This window comes from Seriola dumerili, unplaced genomic scaffold (genome assembly GCF_002260705.1).
Source record: "Seriola dumerili isolate Sdu_G_001 unplaced genomic scaffold, Sdu_1.0 BDQW01000068.1, whole genome shotgun sequence".
Classification (NCBI taxonomy): Eukaryota; Metazoa; Chordata; class Actinopteri; order Carangiformes; family Carangidae; genus Seriola; species Seriola dumerili.
The window spans coordinates 16,037,505-16,053,916 of NW_019174323.1; the positions used below are offsets into that span (position 1 = coordinate 16,037,505).

Below are 16,412 nucleotides of genomic sequence, written 5' to 3' on the forward strand. Positions count from 1 at the left end.
CACTCATACAAGAAAACACACACACACATACCTGTTCACAGAAACCACTGCAACATGGATACACACACATACACACACTGTGCTGTTATCTGCTCTGTAGCCAGGAGGTACAGCTGTAACGTTAGTCAGGGGAAGCCATACGCGACGGGAAGAGACAGGTGACACATCCTCAGCTCTGACTGATAGTCAGGACTCGCTGGCTATCGAGCTCAGCCCGACTCAACTTCTACATAATAGATGTAAACTCGGGGCTCGAGCCGAGAGCTGTCTGACGCCTCTTCTCTGTGAAATTATCTCCGTCCTCTCGACGATTGATGATTAAAAAAAAAAAAAGATATCCAGGCATTTATCGACACAGATTTAGCATTTCAGTCGCAGCACAGTGTCGGGGAAGTGAGTTGTTCCCCCTCTGCAATTTGGCAGCTTGTTCATGCAGCGGGACGTGCAGGTGGGTGCATCGTAAAAGCAGAGTTTTTGGAGAATTCATAACAGATGTTGAATTTGAAGTGTGTCGCCAACGAGCCCCAGTCTGTGTCTCTCATGTGTTGCCACGAAATCTCAGTCACACGGCGAAGCATCTGATTTTAAGAAAAAAAAATAAAGACTCCTTTTTCTAATCCAAACAAAGATGGTGGCTGGAAATGACATATCATCTTGCTCACGTTGTTCAACAAAAAACAGCTATATTCGTGCATGTTGATATTTTGCTCCAGTATTTAATATTTTTGGGGACCTGGATATCGGAAATACAGTCGCACCCTGTAAAACAGGTTAAAAATCTTTTCCTCTGGTACAGTAGACAGAACATTTTTACATCCAGACGGTTAGAAGAGGATTTGTGTTTTTGTTAAACGGCCTTCTGGGTTTTTAAACATCTCTGGATATTTACTTTTCAGAACATCAGCTGCTCAGCTCTGTGACTCTGATGTAATTGTAAAACACGAGAGGCTCAAATTTGGGGCTAATCACTGATGGATTCGGTGAATTCAATGAAAGAAATCGTCTTCCTGTCAGTGATAGACAGTTTGAGGAAATAAAAAATAGTTGGGTTAGAAGTGTGGGAATCACACTGGAGCGTGCAGAAACCTGCCAAGCTTTGGGCAGTAATCAGTGTCCACCTGCAGTTTCAGATTAGTGGATCGACTCCAGCATCGAACCTGAACATTTTCCATGTGTTGCACTGATTTAGCCTAATTTCTCCCTCTCGATAAACGGGCTCAGTGAGACTGCTGTCCAGCCCTGGAGCTGGTATAAAGCGCAGCCCATCTGGTGTATTGGATACTTTCCTTCCCAGGGCTATATTCGTCTAATGGCTCCCTATGGAAACAGCTTTTGTTCTTAGACAGGCTAATGGATGGCCAAGGTTACCGGAGTCATTGTTGTTAAGGTGAGGTTGTTGTGGTGATTGAACACCGAGCCAACAGTCCTTTAAGACCTGAGGGTATCATGAGGAGAAGGCAGGGGTCTCTTTAAAATACCCTCGAGTGGCTGCATGGGCTTGTTTTTTTTCCCCTCAGTCTTTTTCTCAAACTTGCACTTGCATACGCTTGTAAAGTTGAACCAATGATGAGAGCAATGAGCCATAGCCGGAGCTGGAGAGGGTTCTGGGAGGCTCGGAGAGTGAATGGGATTTTAGAAGCCGGAGCCTAAGTTAGGTCACAGCAACCTTGTGGTTGAAAATAAGCACACTAACAGCTCTAAGCTGCTGCTGCTGCTGCTGCTGCTGCTGCTGCTGCTGCTCTCAACCAGAGAGGAGGGAAGGCTGATCTAACCACCACCTCACAATGTCTGCTCCGTCTCTTTCCCTCTTTCTCTCTGCCTTCTTTTCCAGCCTCCCTATTTCCTCTCCCTCTCTCTGCCAGATTGCGTGGCATTATGGCGAGGAGGGGGGGGGGGGCAAGAATGCCTGTACTCCATTATCTCTTTTTGCATTTCTTTTGAGCCACTTTTCTCTCCAAGCTCCCTGAAATGACTTCCATCTAAAGCTCCGTAAGGCCTGTGGATGGATGACGAGAGACAGACAGAGATGGAGAGCGAGAGACTGATGGATTTGCTCCATTATCAGTCGGGTTTTGCTCTTTGTGGCACGCCGTGCCTCTGGGCCTTCATCCCGTCATCCCTCCCTGTGCCTCTTTTTCCCCTCCTGAACTCATAATGAGAGAATTATACCGGCCGCAGCAAATCAGTGTCTCCCTCCCACACAATACCAACAATAGAGGCTATTATGAGAGAAGGGAAGGAAGCATCATTTGCACCCCGTCAACGAACACAAGGATTCATCTGGTGTGTGCAGGAGTGTCTGTGTTTTCATTACCTGTGTATTTCAGGCTGGCATTGTGGTTTAGGAAAGAACATCCAGAAGATGATGAGGAACTCTTTTCTTTTGCCAGTTGTATAATGTTAGACTCTGCCATGCGGAGATCACCGCGTGCATGCAGTAAGGTCGTTGGCTAAAACTCATGTACAGAATGAAAGAGACCTGAGAAGGAAAGCGGCAGTATTAAAGTATTAAGCTCCAGCATTAAGCAGTGTCAGTCGTGTGGCCGCGGCATTCGTGGAGGATGAATCCACTTTGGTGATATCCTGACTTTTCCTCTCGCGCCTACGTTAGAGTAAGGGACGGTCGACGGCTCTGTCAGAACTGGGCCGTAAGTCGAAACCGTCCAGCCAAGATACAGTGATGAGAAAATGTATGCCATGTTCTCAGGATGTCTGGTGTGAGCGTCTCTCTCTTGAGGTCATTCCACAATAGGGCTGAACAGTTGATCAAAATATTATTGTTAATTGCATCACCCTGACACCCTGATATTCCTCTGTGAGAGACCTCGATAAACTTGGGAATTCATTTTCCCCTTGATGATGGCGAGCTGTCCGGGCCCAGGAGGGAGGCAGCAAAGTTGTTTTTACACACTACATGGTGCTGGATGTTCTTCCCAAACAGTTCAAACTTAGTTTCAATAGTCCCAGTAGTGTTGTTGAGTATCAATCTGTTCTTTGGCAAACTTCCTTTAAGCCTTTAGTTGTTACTCTTTTTCTCATTGAGCGTTCTGTGTATTGCCTTTGAAGCCACTGTAGCTTAGCTTAGCTTAGCTTAGCCTAGCATCGTCTTTTGGTCAGTTTACTGTTAAGGGCAACATAAACCTTTGGTCCAGTTCCTCACATGGGTGAATCATGTTATTTGACTAAAGGTATTTTACATCTTTCCTTCCAGACACAGCGGTGTAGTCCTGCTGGGAAACTCACCGCTGTGCTGATGTCTGATGGGAGCTTTCAGGCCATTGATTACCAGGTGTCATACCTGTGGTGCTGCAGCAGTGGGAGGGATATACTCTTTGCATTGCAGCTGACATCATCGAGCTATGACAAAGTTTTGTTTGCTAACAAAAGAGGAGATGACTTATCTGTAGTTGTAAACTCTGACTGCGCTTTAGTTGCCAGTAGTACGAACTCCTGATGAATGTAGTTTCCTCTGCCCAATTATGACGTTTCTAAGCTTTGAAAGGTTAATAAGTGAGTCAGCGCTCCACCCCTCCAAACACTTCTACATACGCACTGCCGACATGCCAGGGATGTTAGGGCAGCGTGAAGTGGAAAAAGTTTCATTTTCCACAACTTTTGATACGTCGCAGAACACACAAACCAATATCACAGATAAGTCACCTTCATCTTTTTCCTCTTAATGTTTCAGCTGGCGTTCGGGCTCAATGTTATTTCAGAGTTTTGAGCTCAACAAACTCTCAGTGTTTACAGCCTCTTTCATGGATTTAGCCGCTCATCATCATCCATCTTTCTGCCTCTCTCCCTCCCACTTTGCACTGCTTGCCTTTATTATCTGTCTCTTGTTCTGTTTTTATCAGTCACTCTTTTCTTTCCCTTTTCACCCCTTCCCCATTTTTTTTTTTTTTCTGTGCCCTCTCCCCCACTCTTTTGTCAATCTTCTCCCAATCATTTTCCATTCTTAGACCGGTTGGGAGGGTGGTGTTGCTCCTGATGATGAGTTCCAGGACAAAGCGGGAGGGACCCTCCCACCTCCACAGCCATTTGACAACAATAATGAATCACACATTTAACCTCACACTGCCTCCCAGACGAGACAAAGACGAACACTTCTAAAATGTGTTTAATCCACAGCGGAGAAAATAAATGTTGCACTGTTCCCTGCAACAAAAAAAAACCCTGCTCTGTTCAGATCTTCATGTACTTGTGCATCCGACCATCCACGCGTGCGCACACACAAACACAAGCGCAAACACCATCTAACAGTGAATGGAGAGCATGTAGATTACGGTATATGGAAATAGCAGAATGTAAATGTTGAGAACCAGCACCTCTGATCCTCAACTCCCGGGCTGTTCTACATGTACATTCATACTGTATGTGCATATATTCCAAATAAGCAATTCTCTTTGATCAGCAAAAAGCTGAGCCTATAATTTCCACACAAAGTCAGGGACTCGCTGCAAACTTTTCACTGTTTTAATTATGCTGATGAGACTGGATAATGTCTGCTGTAACTTTTCTCATTCTCTTCCTCTTTGTGTTCTTCACACGTTTGTTCTATTTCTATACAGACGTGCATCGGATTTAAGAGATACTGTAGTTTAAAAAGCACCTCTGGATTTTTTTTACCTGCACAGTACAGAACAGAACAGTAGCTGTTTGTGTCCTCTGAGGGAAAGAGAGTGATAGAAGGGTCCCAATTAATGGCAGTTACATAAACCATCTTTGGCTTCCCTTTGCCTTCCAAAGCCTTTAATATGCACCATATGAAACCACATAAATCAGCCACTCAATGAATAATTGAGACGTCCTCTCTGACACTCTTTCAGATGTGTGCACCGCTGCCTGCAGTGGACTGCCGTCCCCCCAGAGAAATGCAATGTGGGAAATGTGTTAGCACCTTTAATTTCTATATTAGCAACCGGGTGTAGCTGGGTTAACACGGGAGACTTGTGGCTGCCGAGGCGCTGAGCTTTACATCCGGACCCGCTCAGTTTGAGTTGCGCTGATTAGCCACAGGCTCAGACCACATGGTGACGGGCCGCTTTAGCTATGCAAATGAGATGATACATCCATATGTATTAATGCGAGCTTTTAAGTGTGCGCGTGTAGCCGTGTGCGTGTGCTGGTTGCTGCGTTCAAAGACAGATGGATGTTCCTGTTTTTAAACGCGGGTAACGCTGACGGTCTCGCGCGCAGATTTTCGGCGCGTCTGTGCGCGTTGCCGTGCACGTACAGGAGTGTGAGTGTGTGTGCGCGGACGTGCATGTGAGTGATTATGGTTATGATAATGGCTGGTTGGTGACAGAGGAATATAACTATTATGTTGATGATGGTAATGATGGATGTTTTACAATGATGATGATGATAATTACAGTCGTTGTCTTGGTCTTACATCCATCAGTCATAGATTAAACACCCTGGGGACGGCACAGAGGCTGCTTTTACTGCTGCACACTGCAGCACGGGCTCCACATCAACTTCAGCATCAGTGTAATTTACATTACATTTCCATTTCAGACACTTAAGACATCTGTCTTATCCGGAGCGATTCACAATGGGGAGGTTGGGGTTCAGTGTCTGGTTCAATGGCATTTAAATAAGATACATGGCAGTAGATGGACATGTATTGGCAGTATCACGGATTAATAGCAAGACCTTTTGGCCAGAGGGGGACACCACCATAAGAACACCTGTGGCTCAGGAGGTAGAGCGCTGTTGCCCACCAATCAGAAGGTCAGTGGTTTGATTTTCCAGCTCCTCCGGTTCGCATGTGTTTGAATGGGTGAATGCGGCTCGTAGTATAAAGCGCTTTGATAAAGCTAGAAAAGTTCTACTTAAGAGCAGTCCGTTTACAGGGAAGCCCTCATACAAGGCCGGCGTCAGACAACAACATGCACCATGTGTCTGAGAAAAAAAAATTCTGCTTCATAGTAAATGATCCAGATCTGCACCAGAATGTAATGAGTTCCTCCCTGGCCTGTGCTCCGTCCCTCCACCAAGTTCGGTACAAATCAGTTCAGTACTCGTTGTGTAATCTTGTTGACAGTTAAAGAGCTGGGATAACCTTCAGTCTCTTGCAGCCCCGGACAAATTAATTGGTGTAGAAGTAAAGGATGGATGATACTTTGGCCGTGTCTCATCCCGAGCATGAAATAAAACCTCAATCAAACAATATAAACTCGCTTTTTTCCCCAGTGCATGTGGTTCTGTGTCTTTGAGCTGTGCAACACTCATGGAGGGTGCCCAGCAGTGAGACCTGAGGTGAACTCCTGCTGTGGCACTTCATCAGCGAGCCGCCCTCCAATAAAAACTGCAAAGGTGCAGATGTTGTCCAGTGGAAAGGGGGAAGTGTGGGGTGAGACGGAGACTTTGCCTGCCCTTTCTCCCTGTGGGGATGATGGCGGCAGAATTGGGAATCGGCTGGTGACGGCGTTGTCCCTTCGAGGGGAGTGAGTGTGATGATCTCTGCTTTAACCGCAAGACATCTGATTAGATCTAGAGCTGGGGTGTAATTTGTCAGTCTGCCCCCCCCCCCCCCAGCTCTTCTCTCTGTGCTTCTTCTCTCTTGTTACTCACAATTTATATTTACCCATTTTGCTTGTGTCACTAATTGTCTGCCTCTCCCTCTCATGCTTCATTTTTCCCATCACTCCACTTCCCCCTCCCCTCTTTCTTTCTGCCCCATTCAGCTCTACTTTGCTCTACATCCTCCACTCCGCCTTTACCTTCAATCATTTACTCCCCAGCTTCCTTAATATGCTCAAAGCCAGTTCTCAGGACCCGTCAGTGACTCATTCATTCACACGAAAGAGGTGAGAGAGAAGGAGTCTCCCACCGTGACTGAGTTTTTAGTCAAATTGTTTGAGGAGGGACACACAAAGACGAGGAGTGGGAGGGAGGGAGGGAGGGAGATGACAGGAGAAGGGAGTGGGAGATGAGGAGAACAGAATAAAGGGAGCAATTGTGATAAAAGACGGAGATAAGAGCTGTGGCTTGTCCTGTTTTCCTCCCGCTGTGGCGTCAGACAGTTTTTCCAAGGTAGCCCCCAACTTAGACATTGAATGCTCATATCTGGTGACCACCCGCTGGTCTTTAAGAACTTGTGCTGAGTCCTCAAGTGATAAAAGGCTTACAGCGTCTGGTGTATTGACGGCTGCTCTGTATGAGGAAGAGAGGAAGAACTGTTTTTTCCTCTGGGCCTTCAAAGCTGTATTTTAAAATCGGTGGGATTCGATCTTTGTCTAGCATGCTCAGTGAGCCTCCTGATATTTTGCACCTGAGTGTGAGGGTTCCCACGGATTCCTTAGAAGTCTTAAAGGAGCTATTTGTTCGTTTTGCTATTGCTACGTAGCCCAACATTAGCATTAGCGGCTTCATTCCTTTACTCGCCAAGAGCTGTCTCCAGAGGTGGAAAACGTCTTATCACGCCTTGTCTTCTACTGAAGTTAGCATGCTAACCAGCTAGCCCCAGGCCCGTCTCGTCACTTTCCGATAGCGACTCACTGTAGCCTCCAGTCTGCCCTGAACACGCAGCTCGTACTGGAACCTCTGGTATCATAGAGACAATGATGGGTTAGGGTCAGGGTTGACAATCAGCACCACCCGGCAAGAAACCGCATTCGGCAGCAGAGAAAACTAACAATAGCCACTTTTAAAAGACACTGAAATCATTCATCTAAAACAATTGGTATTAAAATGTCTCAAAGTGGCAGTCCTGAACGTTTTCATTTAAATACATGTGCGTTAAGTCACATTAAAAGCATTAAACTGGTGAAACTCAACTTGACTTTTATTATGAAGTCGTCACGAGGGGGGAGGGGGTATCCCTCAAAAGTGGGTGAAGACCAAAACCAGAGCTAAAAGAAGAGAGAATATTGGATTCATCAGATGGTCTTAGACTAAGCTGCAGTATAAAGGAGACAAAACCACAGTCGTACAGCAGTTAACATCTACAAGAACTGATTTTCTGGCCACTTGGGGGCAGCGGAAAAAAGCTGTAAAACAACACTAAGTATATACGTGAACTTGTTAGCAAACATTAGCCAATTTAAACATCCAGCAGATATGGACCAATATTAGCATTAATCTGGAACCGTGTTTAATACGACCTCGGTGTATTTTTAACTAGGATTAAGTTAGTTTTGAGTTGGATTTTTTTTCCCACAAAGTGTCTGCATTGTTTTTTTTTTTCTCCTCCATGTGTTTTGGATAACTGAAGCATCTATTCAACGAAATTCAATTTCAACAAAATAGTGTCTTTCAAAAGAGCTCCAATATGCACTTAGTGGTTGGTAGCGTTGTTTTCCTGAGATTGGTAGAGTGATGGGGCATTTTCTTCAATTCACACAGTATAGAATAGAAAATAGAAAACAGACTTTTTTTAATAATAGCTCCCTCTCACATTTAGGAGTTGTTTTTGACAGGCATGTAGGAGAGGCTTGGGGAGTCAGTCGGTATAATGTGTGGAAAAACCCTCGCTGCACACTCTGCTTTAGTTTCAGTTATTAGATTTTAATGAGAAGGATCCTCCTTGAAACACCAGCTGCTTCTTTCTTCCTTTTTTTTTCACATTTCAAAGACTAACAGAAGCAAAACAAACGCGACATACTGATGTGTGCGCCGCATGAAATAAAAAAGTAACAGTGCATTAACATCTGAGGAGCGGCTCGTTTTAAGGTGCTGTATTTACACAAAACGTGTTATTTGCTGAGGGGTGCCCAAACATTTGCACACAGCTGAATATGAAATTAAAATTAAAATTTGTTTCCTTCTCTGGTAAATACAAACACAACTCCTCAGTTATCTCCTGTTACATTTTCTTGCTGAAGAGAAAAAGTCAAGGTAATTGGTGAGGCAGATTTTCTTCTTCTTCCTCTTCTGCGTTTGAAGACTTCACCTCAACCTCATAAACTTCCAGCAACCTCCCTCAAGCAGAGACAGAGTGTGTAGGACACACAAAAAGGTGAATGTCTTTATTTTATCTGCCAAGACGACCCAAGGAGGGGATGAAAACCGGAGCTGGCTTCGGCCGATGGAAGAGAATGGTTCAGCATATAAAGAGTATTACATTCCCCATTCACTGAATCCATCAAGTTCATCATCAAGTTAATCAGAAGCAGTAATCTGTTGGTGTGTGGTGCAGCAGCTTTGTCGCTCTCATTAGCTTCCACTTAGCAACAGAACAATGGCGTTTGAATGGTTTGGTTCAAATACCACATGCTGCTTCATCACGCTGCCACAGCGACGGCAATGGATGTTTTGCTCGTCGGTTTCTTTGTGGACTCATACAATCAGACGATAATTCCCCCATTTAATCATTCATTCATTTGTATAATTCAGAAGCGAGCACAGTCATCAAAAAAGGGTGCTTAGTTTATTTTCTATCCACACGCCTCCACCCTCTCCTCCTCTTCACTCCTTTTCTCTGCCCTTCCACCTATTTTCTCGGTCTTTTTCTTACAGGTTCAACTGTGGTTGCTCTTGTCTTGATTGTCTTTAGTTCCTCCTCCTCCTCCTCCTCCTCCTCCTCCTCCAACAGCATTCTTCCTCCTCCTCGGCTCTTCCTCATCTACATTCACCAGTTCCTTCTCGTCACAGTGTCTAATTCTGTAAGATGTCAGGAGCAGCAAAGCTCTGAAATAAACAACACATAAACAAAAGTTAAGGTAGTAATCACCCTCTCTCTTTCTGTCTTTTCTTTTTGGCATTGTCTCTGTATTTCTGTTTTTTTTTTCCTTAGTTTTTCTCATCGTAATGTGTTTTTCTTGATCTTTGCTGCTTTTTTAAACAGTTATTTCTTTGGCTCTCAGAAGACCCGTGCACAGAGTTTTAAAGAGTCATCTTGTCAGTTAAATTGTCAGAAATTCTTGTTTTTGAATAAACGGGGGAACTTTGGTGTTGAAGTGTTGGCGTGGTGTCTCGGCAGAGATCGCTTGTCAGTCAAACAGCGGGTCTTCTTCGTTGGTGATCCCCCCTGACTTTTCCTCCAGCACGACCATGAGCAGCGTTGTGCCGGTTCACACTTAAAATGAACTAGTTCAAAGTTCATCTTTTTAAATTTTGAGCTAAGTTCACACTTCCAAAAATGAACTAGTTCATGTTCATTTGTTCCATTTTTTTATTTTAGATAAATAAAGGCCGATATTCTTTTTCAACCTCCTTCTACCCATCCATCACCAGCCACAAGTCATTGCCACTCCCAAACTAAATAAATTATTATACACCGCTGGAGAATCACAGACATTAGTTACATTTAAAATCTGTACATAAATATAATCCGTCTGAGTCTTCACTTGTTTGTTCATAAAACTGCTTCAAATGCTCAAACAAACTGGCTGCAGCAGTGTTAGATGCGTCTGTGCCGCTGGTACCTGCCAAGCTGAGCCGTGTCCATGGAGACGTCATGCGGCGTGCCGTATAACTGTCGTAAAAAAAAAAAAACGTGATCGTGAGCGGCGTTCACTCTCACTCTCGCTGGTTTTTGATGAAAAATTTGCGGAACTGAATATTTTGTATTGCTAAAAACGTAGTTGTTGAGCATGGCAAAACTATACTTGATACACATCTGCATGTTAGCGTTGTCATCGTGAGCACGTTAGCTTGCTGATGTTTGCATTTAGTTCAAAGCACTGCCTCACAGATCTATAACTGTGCGTAGCCCTCGTCGTTACCGACGCTGTTGTGGTTCGTGGACAGATAGCAGGTTTGTTTTCGTCTTCAAACTCTATTTAAAGCAAAGCGGCACGTCAGCTGGTATCTTTGTGCCAAGTAACTGTAAGTTAACAGCAAGAAATCTTTTAAATCAGCGACGTTAACGTCCCCAACTGATTTGCATCAAGTTGCCAAGCAACTAGCATGCAGTTTCCCTCCCTCCTGTTTTCTTCTTCTACATTCCGATTGGTTGCTGCCGAACCGCGTCATAGTTCATTACCATGAAGTTTTCATCAACTTCAACACGCTGGCTCACATAGAAAATGAATGACTTCGGTCATTTCGACGTTCTTGGCTGCTTTCGGTCTGAACGTACAGTAAGTCTTTTTGTCTGTTGTCGGTTCATCTGTGTTGACTGTGGTATTACTGCTCGTATTAATTATTAATCATATAGCTTTTCTTTTCTTTTTTTCCCCCCAAATAGCACTTCACTGGCTTTAAGCAGGGTTTCAGGCACATGAAAAGGATGCACTCATATATTGAGGTCTTTCCTTTTCTGTGGTCCTTTACTACTGCCCCTCCCTCCCCTCCTCCTCCTCTCCAAGCCTCCAAATGGATTCTATTTTCTGCCTAATTGGGCAAATGTTTTGGCCTACAATGATGAAGAGGGAGGGGTGATGACATGAGGCTCCACTGCCTTTGCTTTGGTTTGACTTGGCTCTCCTCCTCTCCTCTTGCTCCCTCATTCTCTCTCTCTCTCTCTCTCTCTCTCTGTTAATTTCTTTTTGCTGTAGTTTTTCTGTTGTTTCTTTCCTGCTTCCCTCTGGTTTGATCGACACCTTCAGCTGGTGTTAAATTTCAACCAAACTCAACCAGATTGTGTCGGAACACGTCGGAAGCAGATGGAGGTCATTACATGTTAATGTAGAACACACTAGATGCCCTCAAACATGATTTGGTGATGTGATACATTTGCCAAAAAAAAAAAAAAAAAAAAAAGCCATCGTCGGCCATCTTGCTTGCGCCTGGCAGTTGTGTAGTCTTCCAACTGTGAAGTGAGCAAAGAGGGCTCTTCTGTATGGGCCTCCTGTGGTGCTGGAAATGGGTTTGCACAAGTCTGTACACCTACAGTTAGCCTGGCTGTCGGATGGGGGAACAACAGACCAGGGTTTTCTCAGAGAGATAAAGCGGGGAGAGAAACATCATTATCATCTGCACTTTCTGCAATCCTCAGCCGCTGCTCCTAGTTCCACCTGCTTGTTGGAATACCCTCAGGCTAAAGACCCAGTTAAATGTCAAGCAAAGAAAAAGCTGCAATTATCTGTTCACAGGTTTCCTGTTTCAGATCTTTGGTTCTGAAGTTATTTCACGGTACGTGAGGGCTCTTTTCCTCGGGAAGCTGCCGGGCTGTGTACTGTTACCCTGGATAAGGCTGCAGAGACGTGTGTTTGGTTTCCTTTGAGTGTGCCACTTTGCATTTTCTACTCAGCTTCATGTGGGTTTCTGCCAGGTGCTGGAACTTCCTCCCACATGTCACACACACAATTAGAAACTTTGAATCATGCATCATCATGCATGTGTGCATGCAGACCTCAGACCGGTTTGCAGTCGCTGAGGTGTCTGCTAATGGGCGTGCTAATGAATAAATGAAAGCACATGCTAGCCCTTTTACATTTAAACAGGCTGGGAAAACACAGAGCACAGCTTTTGTTACAGTGTCACCACCCAGGCGCAGTTAATGTCATTTGATAAGTGTCATCTGACATCGATTGTTGAAATGAAGTGACACACAGTCTCACAAAAAGGGAACTGATTTCTTTCTTGTTTTGTTCACTTGCTGTCTGTTGGACATTTTATTTTTTTCCTCTGTCGTTGCTACAGTCTTCATATGTATGTAGAGGGCCTCAGCTGGAAGTGAGGCTCCTGTTCTTGTTCACTGATGTTCCATCTTAAATGTCACCACTGATCTATAGGATTTAGTCTGGCTCATTGAAATGAGCATCTAAAAAAAGCTCACTGTTAATCAAGACACCACAGAGAACAAATAACAGAAACAACACAAAGATTTCTGAAACGTTCCTTAAGGAAAAGTTCAACATTTGGAAATACGTTTAATTTATGCTGCGAGTTAGACAAGAAAAAATTGACCCAGTCTCCGCTGGTTGCCAGGCAACCTCACGGTGAAAACTAGACTCCAGGAAGTCACTTTAGGAAGGCAGTAACCTTATCTTTAATAGACAGATATGAGAGTGGTATCAATTGTCTAATCTCACTCTATGCAACAAAAAAGTGAATAAGCCTGTTTCCCAAATGTTGCGCTGTTCCTTCAAATTGTACCATTTTGTTTTGCGATTTGAAATCCACCAGTTTGAGGGAGTTGTAAGTCGTTTTTTGGCCTGAATGTAAAGCAGCGCTGGGTTCAGCCACGTTTTTCACTCCGTCTCCTGCTCATCTGATGGAACAGATACGCTCCCGCTTCAATCAATACAGCTGTCTGCACAGGCTGCGTTTACTGCTTTACACATGTAACTACATTGATTACTGTCAAAGTGCAGTTGACCTTCTCACAATACTGTGCCTGAATGCGTCATGTGCAGACACAAACAGAGGGCTGAAACTTCGGCTGCTGCTGTACTAGTGATGAAGCCTTTGCATTTTAAACCAAACCCTGAAGGGACCAAAATCTATGAACTGACAGTTAAATCTTTGTATTGTGTACCTTGCATTGGTGGGCAAACATCTTTCAAGAGTAGATCAGAAAGAGTTTGATTAGGGAACATCAACAGTGAACCAACCCCTGGACGACCCCTCAGACTCAAGTCAGTCAGCACTTCTTTCTAAACTACTTTGTTTTTGTTGCAAAGATTTGTATCACAGAAAAATTGAGGAATCCATTCAAGAGCCACAGAGACATCTCTCTGCACCAACATTAGAGTCAATAGACAAAATTGCAATGCAGCTACTGTGTCAGACATGCAGACAGGACAGGAGCTGCGTATACACTTTTTCTTGACCTTTCGTTTTGCTTCAATATGGCCTGAAGCTGAATGCAGTGAGTTCCCACCTGAAGTAGGTGAGTCAATTTTGTGAGAAATGTGGCTGCACCAAAGAAGTAAATCACTGCAGTTCACCAATAAAAGACCTTTCTTATCATCATAAATTGCTTATACTTCAGTAACCAAAGGTGGATTTTCCTTCTTATGTTGACTCATCGAGGTCATATTTTCATCAAACGTATTGTTATGCTTTGTCAGATATTCTCATAAGCCATTTAAATAACGACAGAAGGACTGTGTCCATCACAGTCGGGCCTTCAACAACAGCCAAAATCCATCAACCGTTTTTCCCGCGCGGTCCCTCAGAACCGCGATTAGAGATGTTTGAAGACGGCCTCTATTGTAGATATCTGAGCGCCGGGGCTCAAATATTCAAGGATGCTGCAGTTTCGATGTTGCCAAGATTTTTGTCAGAGATAATGAAAGACTATTTGTGATTAGTCAGGAGGAGGGAGCCTGGTAGCCGTGTGCAGAGACTAATGTGTGTGCCATAAATAAGTATGCCAATGAGACGGTGTAAAGTGGATTAAGCTCGCTGCGCTAATACTGCCACATGTGAGGAGCTATTTGATGTCTGAGGAACTACAGACACTATGGGACTGATTCTATCATCACATCTTTGCTAATGCAGCTCTTAATGTGCACTCAGACCCAAGAGATGACATGTGGCTGTAGAACCGGAGTACATGAGGACATTTTACAGTATGCACCCGCTGTATTCTGCTCTTTGAAGCAGTATGTTGAGTGGATTATGTTGAGATATATCTGATTTATTTTTTAGTTTCGGGATACATTTTTATACCAGGAAATGTCACACACTAACTGAAATGCTACTTTCAGGTCAGCGAGGTGGATTGCATCAGATGTTGGGGATGAAACTTCATCAAAATTTGTTAATTTGTCTGGAAAGGTACCGCAGCGAGTTTTTTTTTTATCTTGCTTGTCAGGTATTTATGTTCAGTAGGGTGTTTCAACAGAGCATATGCAATATGTAGAAGCACGGACCTTACTTTGCCTAAACTATAATATATACATATACATATATACATCATGAAATGTCTAGCCCTCGACTTAATGTTACATTAAGTAATTGCTCAGTTTGGACTTCACTTTGACAAGCCTGTTTTTTTTTTTTTTTACATTGATGGAGTGATTCAGGAAAGCGTGTAGACGTGGATGTGTGGAAATTCATCTCTCTGTAGTTTTTGTACTCTCGTGTATGAGATTATGAAGGTGACTGAAATGTCAGACAGCTTATTTTTGAACACGCTCTTGCATAGAAACACTTTTGACAAGTCCAGACTGAAGTAGTGAATTATGAAATATTGAGTAAGATGATGTGTGAACAATTCATACACCTTTAGATCCCAAACTTACTTAATGACATCGACTGATTTTCCTTCATTTTCTTTGATTTTTTAAAAGCTGAAATGTCCAAGGTGTGAATTTGCAGATCCATATCTGCAGCCTATAAACGTGAATGTCCCTGACTGACTGACTGACTGAGTGAGTGATTGGGTGATCAAGTTACACTATTGGTCAGACGGTCGAGTATTGGTGCTTCCTCGTTGACTGCTGCAAATTCAAAATGAATTGGTGCAAATTGGGTGTGGGGTGGGATGGGGCATTTACAGCCTGCAGTTTTGGCAACTGAGCCCATCTGTCGCTAGATTAAAGCTGAGGGAGGCGATAATCTTTTAGCAGCATTGGGAAAATTTCCATAATCAACCTTTCAGCATCTAGAGAGCAAACTAGACAACTGCAGCTCAGTTTTCAGGTTTTAGAAACTCTAGCCCATGACTGGAAACTTCGGCCAATCACAGATCTTTTCAGAGAGAGAGAGAGAGAGTGTTCCTATTGGTTGTTCTACAAATGCAGATGCCCGTGCACATGCCTTCAGGTGAATATGTGTCAACGTTGGTAAAGTGTTTCAGAGACGGAGAGAACTTGCTGTTCTTCTCCTGGACAGGTAACAGGCTGCCGAGTTCATTTCCTGTAATATCTAAATGTTGTTGTGGTTGGTTGTGTCGGTACATTTGCCATGAAAGCAGGTGATGAGTGGCGATGTTGAGTGTTGCTAGAGGCGATGATATGCAGCAAAGGGCCCGGGCCAGATTTGAACTGTGGCCGCTGCGTTAAGGACTCAACCTTAATGGTACGCACTCGACCATGTGACCGACCGGGGGGGGGTCTCCCCACGTACTAGGTTTTGACCTAGTCTTGTTTATCTTAGTACATAAAATAGTTTCATACAGGGGACTTCGATTCATTCATCATGGCCCAGTTTAGTCAGAGTCTCCACCCCTCTCTTTGATCATGATGAAAGATGCCATAACACACACACACACACACACACACACACACACACACACACACACACACACTACCAGATCATAACAAGTCAGTTCTTCTCCTAACTTGCAAAAAAGAAGTTGGGCAAAAGCTCAGATGTGCCTCTGTGGGTCAGACAGAAAGTGCTGAGATGACAAGTCTCCAATCCATTAGCGGCCGTGTCTGTTCCCATCTTGTCAATCGCTACTGTCATTTACCAGATTCTGGTCTTTCCTTTAGTGCAGCTGCTCTTTAAACAAGTTGCTGTAAAGCAGGCGTGTTCCAGCGTGTGGAACTGCGGCCCCCCCAAATTCAAGACAGACATTTTTAGCAAATTGGCACCATTAAAAGTTTGCAGAGTTAGAGAATATC

The 16,412-nt window shown here is 43.9% G+C and overlaps 1 protein-coding gene across 3 annotated transcripts in view; it reads left to right on the forward strand.

Annotated features, from left to right (window-relative positions):
• Nucleotides 1-16,412, forward strand: part of snx29 (sorting nexin 29) — a 124,142-nt gene that overhangs the window by 82,866 nt on the left and 24,864 nt on the right. The gene's annotated exons all lie outside the window — the stretch shown is intronic.